The 13,759-nt window shown below is 41.5% G+C and overlaps 1 protein-coding gene across 1 annotated transcript in view; it reads left to right on the top strand.

Moving 5' to 3' along the window:
• Positions 1-13,759, top strand: part of NOL10 (nucleolar protein 10) — a 114,402-nt gene that overhangs the window by 44,429 nt on the left and 56,214 nt on the right.

Raw genomic sequence — 13,759 nt, 5'->3', positions numbered from 1 at the left:
CAGTGAAACCCCGTCTCTACTACAAATACAAAAAAATGTGCTGGGCGTGGTGGCGGGCTCCTGTAGTCCCAGCTACTCGGGAGGCTGAGGCAGGAGAATGGCGTGAACCCAGGAGGCGGAGCTTGCAGTGATCCGAGATCGCGCCGCTGCACTCCAGCCTGGGCGACAGAGCAAGACTCTGTCTCAAAAAAAAAAAAAATTGCTCAGTTATGTATTTTCACACACAAAAAAAGCATGCTACTTGCTGTTGATTCCGTGGTTACTGATGTGTAGTTGAAAGCACTTAGAGATACTTTGGTTGGTTGGTAGTAAAATGAAGGCCGTTCAAACAGGAAGCATTTTGGTTTTCCTAAGTTACCATTTGTTCCTTTTTCCCTGGACTCTCACAGATACTGCAGTCATATTCCTATCAACTTATCCATCTTTCCTTGTATTCACTTGTTAATACATATTATGGACTACATCAGCTGTGTGTCGGGAACGATGCTGTATGCTGGCAGTATTACAGCCGCCAGGGTACTGCCCTTCACCTTGAGGAGTTACTGTTCAGAATCCAACAATAAAGTAGGCAGTTGCCTTTCAGTGTGAGGAATGCTACCAGGGTACTGTGGTGGGAGCCCTTAGGAGAGAACCTGTACCCATTGAGGGCCCGGGAGCTGATGAGAAGTGTGGTTGGCACTCAGGAAAAACTTCCCAGAGGGACAGACTTTGAAGGAGGGACCTGAGGATGGCTGCGTAGACTGGGTGAAGGGGTGGGGTGGAGTGAGGTGCCCAATGGGAGAAGGATTTTTTTCTTTTCCTTTTCAGTCGACATTCCCAGGTCGGGCAGTAGACCTGGGATAGGATCTTGACAGTAGAGTGGGTGCAGAGTTGAGGGAGCAAGTACCTCCCATGACTGAGCATTCGAGTTGGGGGGCAGGTAGAAAACCAGATTAGATGGGGTCTTGTGAGCCAGCTGTGGGGATGTAGGGCAGGGAGTCCTGGCAGAGTTGTAAGCAGGGGTGTGATAGGATCAGACCTGTGTTCTGAAAAGATTACTTTTGCTGCCACAGGGGAATTCATTAAACAGGCTCTAGTCTGGACACAACAAGCACAGGCTGTGGCAGCCCACAGGAGAGATGATGGCACCTGCGTTACCTGTGCCAGGCTCCCTTTCTAGTAGTTGTGGCTCTTTGGGGTTCTGGGATAACGTGAGAGAAGTCTAATCTGGTAGGCAGTACTTGCACAGGATTCATCCTTGAATTGCCCAGTGGCATGTTTCAGAGGTGTTCATTGATTGAGAGCTGTATAGATCACAGGAAATGCTGCCCTCAGATCAGCATTACATAGTTTTCTCCCAGTTTCTGCCCCTTTGGGGAAGGTTGTCAGGAGAGGCAGAATAAATCAGCTTGCCCCTATCCTTTTCATCATGAGAAAGATCTCTTTCATCTTCCTCTTAGAAGTGCTTATTGTGTTTTGATCACTGCAGCAACATGGACAGCAAGTGCCTGTCCATGCCTTGGATCTTAGATCCCTTCCACATGTCAAAAGTAGATAGAATCAACTAGTGGGCAGGTGAAAAGCACCCTCAGTGTGGAGTGCTGCTTCGAGTGGTCTGCCTAGTAGAGGAGGAGGTGTGGGCTGGAGAGCTGCATTGTAGAGAAGTGGGGAGGGGCAGTCCTGAGGATGGTTGCAGTGAGGCCACCTTACAAACCTGTATGAGGATGGTGGCCATGGGGATAGAAATAGAATTGGAAGAGTTGTTATGGTTATAAGAGACTTGGAATTGATGGATGTGGGAAGTAAGGAACAGGAAAGAACCAAGGATGACACCCCAGGTTTTGCTTGGGCAAATGTGTGGATGACGATATCCAGAAAGAGGCAGGAGAATATTAAAAATTGTTTTCCCTTTGGTATTTTCTGCATTTTATAAAATGATCTTTTAAAGAAAGCAAAACAACTTTTTCATTTATGCAAACAATGTATGCATATTCCTGTTTATTCTAAGTGGATTACAAAGTATACAAAAATAAAAACTAGCTATTCCCTCTTGATAATACTGTAACTACCATTCATATTTGGATGTATTGTTTTTCAGTTATATTTGTGATGTTATGTGTGTGAAGTTGTATTTTTTTTTTTTTAAGTTTTAATTTTGTTTTTTTTTGAGACAGAGTTTTTGTTGCCCAGGCTGGAGTGTAGTGACATAATCTTGGCTCACTGCAGCCTCTGCCTCCCAGATTCAAGCAATTCTCCTGCCTCAGCCTCCTGAGTAGCTGGGATTGCAGGCATGTGCCACCATGCCCAGCTAATTTTCTTTTTTTTTTTTAGTACGGGGTTTCACCATGTTGATCAAGCTGGTCTCAAACTCCTGACCTCATGTGATCCACCTGCCTCGGCGTCCTAAAGTGCTGGGATTATAGGCGTGAGCCACCGCACCTGGCCCTGATTTTTGTGTTTTTGGTAGAGACAGGGTTTCACCAGGCCAGACTGGTCTTGAACTCCTAGCCTCAAGTGATCCACCTGCCTTGGCCTCCCAAAGTGCTGGGATTACAGGCATGAGTCCTGAAGTTGTATTTTATATACAAATTGATACCTGGTTTCTGCAGTTAACCTTGGAAATATTAATTCTAAGGTACTGAAATTACCTAAAACATTTTTAGTTATCTCTATTATATGTCATTGGCTGGTTTATGACGTGTCTATTATCTTAGAACTGTAAGAGACCCACTGTTTACTTCTGATTCTCTGGATCGGTTTCTTCAGGTGGGCGTTTTTGTTCCAAGTAATGGTGACTTTAATTAGCATGAGTGTGAGGGGCTAGTGATGAGAAGTGTGAAGTGTGAGGGGCTGGTGATAAGAAGTAAGAAGTGTGAAGTGCGAGGGGCCGGATCATGGCCAGGTGATGAGAAACTGCCTTCTTGACAAATGTTAGCTTATCTTGTAAGACCTTTTTAGTTTCAACTTTTGTACCTGAGATTTAACAGAAAGCTGCGAAAAAAAATCCAGAGAGCCCTCTCCTAGGTGAGCTGCATATGGAGACAGTGTGAGCAGAAGTTGCTTTTGCTAAGCGAAGCCTTATGCTGAAACTTGGACTTCAGTGTTCCTTTCTGACCTACCTTTCTGCCCTGCTCCCACAGTACTGAGTGATATTTTATAGCACCACTTGTCTTTACTTGGAAACTGCTCTTTGTAATACTCCTTCAAAGCAAAGAGAGAGCCCAAGGGTCTGAAAGCCTGCCATTTTTCATAAGATTTTATCAAACTTACCAAGCTAACATTTGGCACGAAGGTTCATTTGAGGCTATAGAACCAGAGAAATGTGTGTTTAATGTATGACCCATGCCAAGTTTAGGAGGCCTGCACTGTGATTTGTATTAACATCTTATAAATCAGGTTTGAAAACTTTTTCCCTCCCTCTTTGGGGCATGCTGAAGATGAAGGCAACTTAGTGTTCTTTTAGCTTGTTAATTTTTGCCTTTTTGTCTGATACCATCTTTCTTGAGTCATTGAGATCTTTATAAACTAATGCCGTTCCTGATACACCACCTTCTGGCACTTAGATATCTCTGTAGCCAGCTTGTCCTTTGAGACCAAATGGGTTGTCTCCAGCCCCTGTCCCGTTTTCTCAGTGCTTTCCTTTTGTTTTTGTTTCTGCTTTTCAGTCAGAGGCCAGGTTCTATTGTTTTGTTTGTTTGTTTGCTTCAGGGTCTAATTCATCTGCAGCTTCAGAGACTAATGCCAAGAATAGTTTTTCAAGCTTGGTTTTTCCTCTGAAACATAATTTAATCTCAGGTTAGTTCTTTATAATTAACATCCTTGGCAACGATGTAGACTCCAGAGGGAATCCAAGTCCCCTATGGCACACAACCCAAAACCCAGCCTTTGTGCTTAATGGTGTTTCTGTTGGAAATGCTCCTGAGCTCCGAGCCCCTAGCATATCAGGGCGTTCCTGCAGCCACTCATTGCTTGGTGGTGGTGGTTGGGGCCCAAGTGATTGCTTGCTGCTTGGTAATGTGGATGTGTAAACTTGAGGGAAAATGTAGGAGGAAAACTATTTGTTTGGGAAGCTGTTTGATTTAGAAGAATAAAAGTAATTCAGTTGGCCGGGCGTGGTGGCTCACGCCTGTAATCCTAGCACTTTGGGAGGCTGAGATGGGCAGATCACTTAAGGACAGGAGTTTGAGACCAACCTGGTCAACATAGTGAAACCGTCTCTACTAAAAGTACAAAAATTAACCAGCGTGGTGGTGCGTGTCTGTAGTCCTACTCATGAGGCTGAGGCAGGAGAATCGCTTGAACCTGGGAGGCAGAGGTTGCAGTGAGCCAAGACTGCACCAGTGCACTCCACTCTGGGCAACGGAGCAAGACTCTGTCTCAAAAAAAAAAAAAAAAAAAGTAGGCCAGGCACTGGTGGCTCAAACGCCTGTAATCCCAGCACTTTGGGAGGCCAAGGCGGGCAGATCACTAGTTCAGGAGTTTGAGACCAGCCTGGCCAACATGGTGAAATCCCTTCTCTACTAAAGAGACAAAAAATTAGCCGGGAGTCGTTGTAGGTGCCTATAATCCCGGCTACTTGAGAGGCTGAGGCAGGAGAATTGCTTGAACCCGGGAAGTGGAGGTTGCAGTGAGCCAAGATCACGCCATTGTACTCCAGCCTGGGTGACAGGGTGAGACACCATCTCAAAAAAAAAAAAAAGGAAATTCAACTATAAGGATATGTGCTTTGTTTTTTTTTTTTTCCTTTTTTAAATGTCAATATTTAAGATGTTATAAAGAATAAATACATCACTGCACCCAGCTTTCAAGAATGGCAGTTAGGTACTTTTTAATTTTATTTGATTTTATTTATTTTATTTTATTTTATGTTATATGTTATGTTATGTTATGTTATGTTATTTTTGAATGAGACAGGGTCTCGCTGTCACCCTGACTAGAGTGCAGTGACGTGATCATAACTCACTGCAGCTTCATCCTTTGGGGCTCCAGCATCCTCCCGCCTCAGCTTTGTGAGTAGGTAGGACTACATGCATGTGCCACCAAGCCCAGCTAATTTTTATGCTGTTTTTTTTGTAGAGAGAGGATCTCGCTGTGTTGCCAAGGCTGGTCTCAAACTCCTGGCCTCAAGCGATCCTCCCACATTGGCCTCCCAAAATGTTGGGATTACAGGTGTGAGCCACTGCACCTGGACAGGTATTTTATTTTCAAACATTTTCTTAGGAAAAAACTCCTATATTATTTCTGTTAAAATATTTTGACTATTTAAAATAAAACATTGATTAAATATTTTAACGTTTACCATTTAATTTAAAACTTGGAAAGTACTCTTGGAGCCTGCAAATGAGGCAGTGTTAAAAACATGAAGAATCCTTCTAACTTGCACTAGTGCTTCTGCGTCTGTTCAGAATAGCACTGAACTTATCCAGCAATTCGTAAACCCACAATGCTCTGTCTTTGCAAATAGAGGAGACTATGTGTTAAGAAGCATAAGACCTCAAAAATACACACAACACAACTTCACAGAGGCATGCAAACCAAAGGAAATGCACGAATGTTTTAGAAGCCAAAATTTTTGGAATGTAATAAAAGGTTGTTTAGTGAATGCTTGTAAGCCTGTCAGCTGAGTGGGTAGCACCCTCCCCGCGGAGCTGAGGCCTTCTGATGCCATCGCAGGGTTCAACGCTGGTATCTCCTCGGGGCTTCAGTCGCTGGGCTAGGGCAGACATCTGTGCTCCTGCACCTATAAAGATGACAAAGCAGTACGTGCTGCAGAGTTTTAGGGGTTGTCAGGGAGATCCTTTTGAAATCATTATAGCATTGGGAAGTCAGTTTTAGGGAAATGGCGTGGAAATTTTTTTAGTAAATATGGATATTTGGAGTCTGGCAGACTTTTTTTCTTGCTCAATGAAGAAATAAAAACAGATATTGTAGTCTTTTTATCGGGTTTGTTTCTGTAAAGGTTTTTGGTTTTAGTGTGTTTTTTTGTTTGTTTGTTTTGTTTTGTTTTGTTTTGTTTTGTTTTGTTTTGTTTTGTTTTGTTTTTTGAGACAGAGTCTTGCTCTGTGGCCCAGGCTAGAGTGCAGTAGTACAGTAAACCTCCGCCTCCTGGGTCAAGCGATTCTCTTACCTCAGCCTCTCAAGTAGCTGGGATTACAGGTGTGCACCACCACACCTGGATAATTTTTGTATTTTTAGTAGAGATGGGGTTTTGCTGTGTTGACCAGGCTGGTCTCGAACTCCTGGCCTCAAGTGATCCACCTGCCTGGGCCTCCCAAGGTACTAGGATTACAGTTGTGAGCTACCACACCCAGCCTCTAAGGGGTTTTGTGACAAAAACAAATTTAGGTGCAAACAATTTTAACTTCTGTCTGTGGTGAATTGAATTTGTTAGTCTAGTTCTAAACTCCATGACTATGTCAATGACTGTTGTCTATTAGAGAGGTACTTGTGGATACTTTTTAATCATCCCTATGTGACCTTCTTCATAGATGGTATCTTTTTTCAAGTTCAGTATTTGAAACGTTACTATTCTGGTGTGTTTTGGCATAATTTTCCAAAGTCTTAAGAACACAACCTTACTCCTCAGCTTCATTAAGAAAATATCTTTTTTTTTTTTTTTTTTTAAATACAGGGTCTCACTCTGTCTCCCAGGGTATAGTGCATTGCTGTGATCATGGCTCACTGCAGCCTCACAACTTTCTGGGCTCAGGTGATTTTCCTACCTCAGCCTCCCAAGTATCTGGGACTACAGGTATATGCAACCACACCCAGCTAATTTTGTTTGTTTGTTTTTTGTTTCTGTTTTTTTGTAGAGACAGGGTTTTACCATGTTGCCCAGGCTGGTCTCCAACTCCTGGGCTCAAGCAGTCTTCCTGCCTCGGCCTCCTAGAGTGTTGGGATTGGGATTACAGGTGTGAGCCACCGTGCCCAGCCAAAGATGCCATATTTTATCAGCTATCCAGAGTATATGTTGTTTTAGTTTAATAGTAGATTTGACAATATCTTGAAAATAAGTGTCAAAAATTCCTAGATAGGCCAGGCATAGTGGCTCATACCTGTAATCCCAGCACTTTGGGAGGCCGAGGCGGGTGGATCACTTGAGGCCAGGAGCTCGAGACTAGCCTGGCCAACAAGGCGAAAACCCGTTTCTATTAAAATACAAAAAAGTAGCTGGGCATGCTTTGGCACACACCTATAATCCCAGCTACTTAGGAGACTGAGGCGTGAGAATAACTTGAGTCCGCGAGGCAGAGGTTGCAGTGAGCTGAGGTCGTGCCACCGCACTCCAGCCTGGGTGACACAGACTCTGTCTTAAAAAAAATAAAAAATAAATGAAATTCCTAGATGGATGAGTGTTTTGCTTTTTTATCTATTAATATTTTTATTTTGTCTTCCTATATTATAAAAGTAAATGTAGGAGACCAACAAGTCTTGTATTTGTTCAGTAAGGATATACTGAGTAGGGTGCTAGGCTGCAGGAATATGTTGGTGAAGAAAACCGACATATTCTCTATTGTACACTCAGCGCCCTTGTGAGCTTACCATCTAGACGAGGGGGTGATGATAGACAGATCTGTGACTAAGCTCTCTGAAGGAAGGCAGCAGGGTTCGGTGGCTTCCTGAGCATTTTCCCTAAGTCAAAGGTCAGGCACTTCATATCAGTCTCTTTCTTTATATAGATATTTTATGAGCCCCCTTCTTCTATGTAGATATTATATGTAGATTTGTGAAAATCTCCCCCACCTTCATCTTAAATTTGAATTGCAGGGTTGGAGACTTGGGGTTTTCTTTGTCTTAAGATCATAGCACATATCTAGGGCAAAATAGTGAATGACAATATTTGTCCCACAATCTCTGGAAACGAGAGAACAGCAGAGAGAATGTTGGCCAACGGAGAAGGCAGAGGTTGAGCCTCTATAATCCAAAAATCTGAAATGCGAACGCTCCAAAATTTAAAACCCTTTTGAGTGCCAACATGACTCCACAAATGGAAAATCTAAACATGAGGACTTAACCTAAAGTTTGTTTCCTGCCAAAAATTATTAAAAATATAAAATGTTTAAAGATATAAAATTACCTTCAGTCTGTGTGTATCAAGTGTATATGAAATATAAATGAATTTCATGTTTAGACTTGGGTCTCATCCCAAGATATCTCATTATTTTTATACAAGTATTCCAAAAGCAAAAAAAAAAAAAAAAAAAAAAATCAAAAATTTAAAACCCTTCTGATCTCAAGCGTTTTAGAAAAAGGCTACTCAGCCTGTGTTGCTTTTCCTGGACAGACATGTGTACAGTCAGCCTCCCTTTCTGCTTGAACATACATCTCATATGCAGATCATTTTACTTTATCTCCAAGTGGTATTTAGAAACACAGTTGACCAGCCTTCCTTAAAACTCTGTGCCCAACTTCTAGAAGGCCACATTCCGCTGGGATTCCTTCTTTCATCGAGTTACCTCTTTTCAGTCTTCACTGGCTCCTCCTCCTGCTGATAACATCCTAGACTTCGGATCTTGCCTGTCTCCCCTTATCTCTGAATGCTAGTGAGCCCTAGGACTTAGTCCTTGTCTCTGCTTTATTTGTGTTATCTCCCAGGGAGCTTGTTTATGCCCAGGCTTTATGTAACAGCTGTGTGTTAATGACATCCAGTTTTCCCTCTCCAGCCTTCCCTCTGAGCTACAGAGGTACGTATCCACCAGTCTACTCGGCTTCTTCACTTGGATGTCTAACAGCACATCCTGTTTAATGTGTCTACACGAGAACTTCTGATCCAGCTCCCCACCTGCACCCCACCTGCCAGGGTCTCCATTTCAGCTGAAGCCCTGTTGTTGCTCACTTGGCTGTCTAGGCTCAGAGCACAGGAACCATCCTTGTTTCCTCTCCTCTCCACTTCATGCCTCCTCATCCAGTCCATTGGCTGTTTTTGCAGATTTTATTGCACATCCAGCCATTTCTCAGTGCTTCCCTTCCATCAGGCCTCTGGATTACTGTAATGGCCATAACTGATCTTTCTGCTTCTGCTTTTGTCTCTCTTGTAACCTGTTTTCCATGTAACAGCCAGACTGATTTAAAATATTAAAAATATAAATAAAACAGGCTCAGTGCGGTGGCTCACATCTGTAATACTAGTGCTTTGGGTGGCTGAGGCAAGAGGATTGCTTGAGTCCAGGAGTTTGAAACAAGCCTGGGCAACATAGTGAGACCCCATTTCCACAAAAAGTTTTAAAAATTAACCAGGTGTGGTGGCGTGTGCCTGTAGTTCCAGCTACTTGGGATGCTGAGGCAGGAGGATCCTTTGAGCCCAGGAGTTTGAGGCTATAGTAAGCTATGACCATGCTGCTGCACTGCAGCCTGGGTGACAGAGCAAGACCCTGTTGCTTAAAATAATAATTATACACACACACACACACACACACACATATATATATATATAAACAAAACAAATATAAATCAGATTGTGTCACTCTTCTGCTTAAAACCTTCCAGTGGCTCATTAGTTTGCTTACAACTTGAAAAGTCTTACATAATAGAAAAGCAGAAAGAGACTAAAGAATCAGATTCTCTGTTTTCTTCTCACTCAACAGAGAATATATCTCTATAAAGCATTAATCTATTTATAAAGATCTGACCAAATGGTCAGACTGTTAAACCAAATCCCCAGCCACTGCTACCATAAATGGGGAATAACTTATGGGCTGTATATTAATATGTCAATATATAATTAGTACCAATGTTATGGTATATTAATGTATTGTTAATATATCAATTATATATTAGATAAGCATTATTAGATAAGACATTTAAAATTAGAGCTTTTTGCTGCAGCACCCACCTGTAATCCCAGCTACTCAGGAGTGGAGAATCATTTGAGCCCAGTTCAAATCTAGCTTGGGCAACATGGTGAGACCTTGTCTCAAAACAGTAACTGAATAAATAAATAAAATAAAAAAGAAAGACAGACACAGCCAAGTTCTGTTCCTTTGGATTCACCCCTGCGAGCCAAGGAAAACTGTGCTTGGATTTAAGCAGTCCAAGTATGGTACACTCTGATGAGGAAGTTTTCCTGGTTCTGACAGGTGAGTCCATCAGGTATCGTAGTGAGACCTCCAAAACTACTAAAAGATAACTTCCCCAAAACATGAAATCGTGATTCTCATATAGATATGAAATAAATACATGTTAAAATTTTTAATTTAGGCCTAGTGTGGTGGCTCACACCTGTAATCCCAGCACTTTAGGAGGCTAAGGTGGGAGGATCACTTGAGCACAGGAGTTTCAGACTAGCCTGGGCAACATACCAAGACATTGTTTCTATTATTTTTTTAAATAATATTTAAAATATTAAAAATTTCACATTTTAATTTAACCTGTAAATTAAATGAGGGAACCAGGCCTATGGTTAAATCAAAAGGTAAAATTTTAATTTAACTTTTAAAAGGAAAAGTATAAAAAAGGACAAATTTACATGGAATAAAGTTATATTGAATTGGGAATGTGCAAGTAAACACAAAGTGGTCTATTTTGGACTATTTTGGGCCTTTTCCAAAGGTATAAACTGTCCACCAGACGTAATTCATTTGCATGTCTATAGACAATTATTTTGCATTGCTTCCAGTTACCTACAATTTGCAGAGTTGTAAAACAGGTCCCATAGAATGAGAATCAGATGATCTTGCAGGGTGTACTCTAGACTGGGGTTTGGGAAACCAAACACCGGCTGTTTTTGTAAATGAAGTTTTATTGAAACGCAGTGAGCCCATTCATTTATGTATTACTTATGCAGCTTTCTGACTATAATGGCAAAGTTAAGTAGCTGTGAAAGAGACCATATGACTCGTGAGCCCTAAAATATTTTCTCTTCAGTTATTTACTTCTTTATGTCTATATTTCCCCATTGTAATGTAAGACATGAATGCAGGGACATTATTTTGTCTTTTTCCCTGTTATATCCTCAGCACCTAAAGCAGTGCCTATCACACTGTAGGCCCTCACTTAATGGGTGTTGAAAAATTAATGAGCACACATGTGAGAGTGACCTGATTACTACAATTTGGAGCATCTTCAATAATGGTTGTATACTTTGACCATGGATGGTTTGCAGTGCTTCTTGACTGTACTTATGCCAGATTGAAATTTTGCATTTGCCGTTTTCTGCCACTACTATTAAAATGTAGAAAGGCACTTTGGGAGGCCGAGGCGGGCTGATCACCTGAGGTTGGGAGTTCGAGACCAGCCTGACCAACATGGAGAAACCCTGTCTCTACTAAAAATACAAAATTGGCCGGGTGTGGTGGCACATGCCTGTAATCCCAGCTACTGGGGAGGCTGAGGCAGGAGAATTGCTTGAACTCAGGAGGCAGAGGTTGCAGTGAGCCGAGATTGCGCCATTGCAATCCAGCCTGGGCAAACAAGAGCGAAACTCCATCTAAAAATAAAAATAAAAATAAAAAAATACAGAAAGGGATAACATGGTTCATGTGTGCCGGAGTATAATTTTTATACAGTAGGATTAGCATCAGTTCTTTGGCTCTGACAGTGCCTTCTAATCAGCCACATCTGAGAATGATGGTATGATGCAATAGTTGTGTTTGGGAGTCCCAATGGATTTTTAAAAGTAATATCTTGTCCAAAAGATTTAATAGTGATTCTGTTAAGAAGATAGGTTAATTAAACTTTTTTTCCTATAAAAATCCAAAAGGAGAATATGAAAGCAAGGGCATTTAACTTTTGTCTTAACTTTTTGCAATTTGTGCAAAAGTTGGCTTCACATCTAGAATACAATAGCCTTATTATATGTTTTAAAGATTGAAAATAATGCCTTTTGTTTTTCTCCCTGTGCTTTTCACTGGAGCTACTGGGAGTGCTGTACATGCCATTCCCTAAGATTTGGATTTGAATCAGGACCATGATTGGTCCAGTTGATGTATTTCAGTTCAAAGCCAACAATGTAGGATCATTTATGTGTACTAAATTGATATTCTGGAGAAGTCCCCAGTAAGAGATCTCTTTGCCCCATTAGTGTATGTTGAAATGGCCCTGAATCTGTTAGTGTCCGTGTAGAATCCTAAAAATGACAGATCACACTTTGATCTAAAGTGCACGTTTAAGCAGAGCGCTATTAGAATAGTGACAGATGTAATTTTACTAGAAATTGCTCTTTTATAGTACCAGTAGCAACATACTCTCTTTATTGGGAAGGTAGTGTCAGATGAAAAGAAAACTCTTCCCTAGGGAATTTATCAGCTTACAAACGATGTTCCACACAGAACGTAAACGGGAAAGTCGTTGCTGAAATCTTGTCCACACTAAAGAATTTTTCGGTGTGCCTTAAAGGAAAGAGGAAGCTTCGGAGCATAGACCATCAGAGATAGAAGGGATCTCCAGGTCATCTAGTCCAGCTCTTAATTTGTAGCTGAGGAAGCAAGTTACTGTTTTAAGGTCAAATGGCAAGTTGGTGACAGCTGGATCTAAAAGGCATTTCTTCATTCTGTATTGCATAGTAGAAAGAACTTAGACTTTGGAATTGGTTGGACCCGAGTTTGAATACCAGCTTTGCCGTTTGTAAATGTTGTGACCTTGAATGAGTTACTTATTCTCTCCAAGCACTAGTTTCTTGAGCAACAAAAGAGGAATAATATTTTAAGGCATTTATGTAGAATGGATATACTCATTCAGTCATTTCTCCTGTTCAACTGATTTCTTGTAATGAACAGAATTCATGGGGTCCATGGCAAAGAGTATTTGGATAAAATTAAGTCATTGAGCTGGGCATGGTGGTTCATGCCTGTAATCCCAGTACTTTGGGAGGCTGAGGCAGGAGGATCACTTGAGGCCAGGATTTCTAGGCTAGCCTGGGCAACATAGTGAGACCCTCTTTCTGCAAAATGTTTTAAAAAATTAACTGGGCATGGTGGCGTGCACCTGTAGTCTTTGTCACTCAGGAGACTGAGGGGAAAAAAATAATAATTATGGCATTATGTGAGCGTGGACTTTTATGTAGCTTTTAGAAGGAAATACCGTGTTAAGCAAAATAAAGCTGTACAATTACAGGAAAAGATTGTGACAAACTTGTGAATGTGAGCGAGGAAAATGACTGAAGACATGATTTGAGATTGTTTAGTCTGATAATCGCATGAGATATAGATTGAGAGAGGTCTGTTGTGCCGTTAGTTTTGCCATTGACTGTTGAAACAGAAAGCAGTGATAACATCTGGTTGTTTATATAAGAAATCTGATTTTTTTTTTTTTTTTTTTGAAACAGCGTCTCAGTCTGTCACCCAGGCTGGAGTGCAGTGTCGCAATCTCGGCTCACTGCAAGCTCCGCCTCCCAGGTTCACGCCATTCTCCTGCCTCAGCCTCCTGAGTAGCTGGGATTACAGGCACCAGCCACCGCACCCGGCTAATTTTTGGTATTTTTAGTAGAGACAGGGTTTCACCGTGGTCTCGATCTCCTGACCTTGTGATCCGCCCACCTTGGCCTCCCAAAGTGCTGGGATTACAGGTGTGAGCCACCATGCCCAGCCAGAAATCTGATTTTTTAAAGTGAAGTTCATTTTCCCCGATTATATCATCAAGGCGCACTCTTTGCAGAAAATATGGCAAACACAGATGAGTAGATTAAAACTCAAATACCCTTCCACCGCCTAAAGACAAACATTAACATTTTGCTATATTTTTTCAATATTTAATCTGAAACTTTGTTAATATGGTTTCATATCTTATTTTTTTCCCACTAAATATTTCTCTTTATTAAGCTCTTGGAAATTATTAAAAAATATAT

The sequence above is a fragment of the Rhinopithecus roxellana genome, chromosome 17 (genome assembly GCF_007565055.1).
Source record: "Rhinopithecus roxellana isolate Shanxi Qingling chromosome 17, ASM756505v1, whole genome shotgun sequence".
NCBI classification, from domain to species: Eukaryota; Metazoa; Chordata; class Mammalia; order Primates; family Cercopithecidae; genus Rhinopithecus; species Rhinopithecus roxellana.
This window is presented reverse-complemented; position numbering and strand designations above follow the sequence as displayed.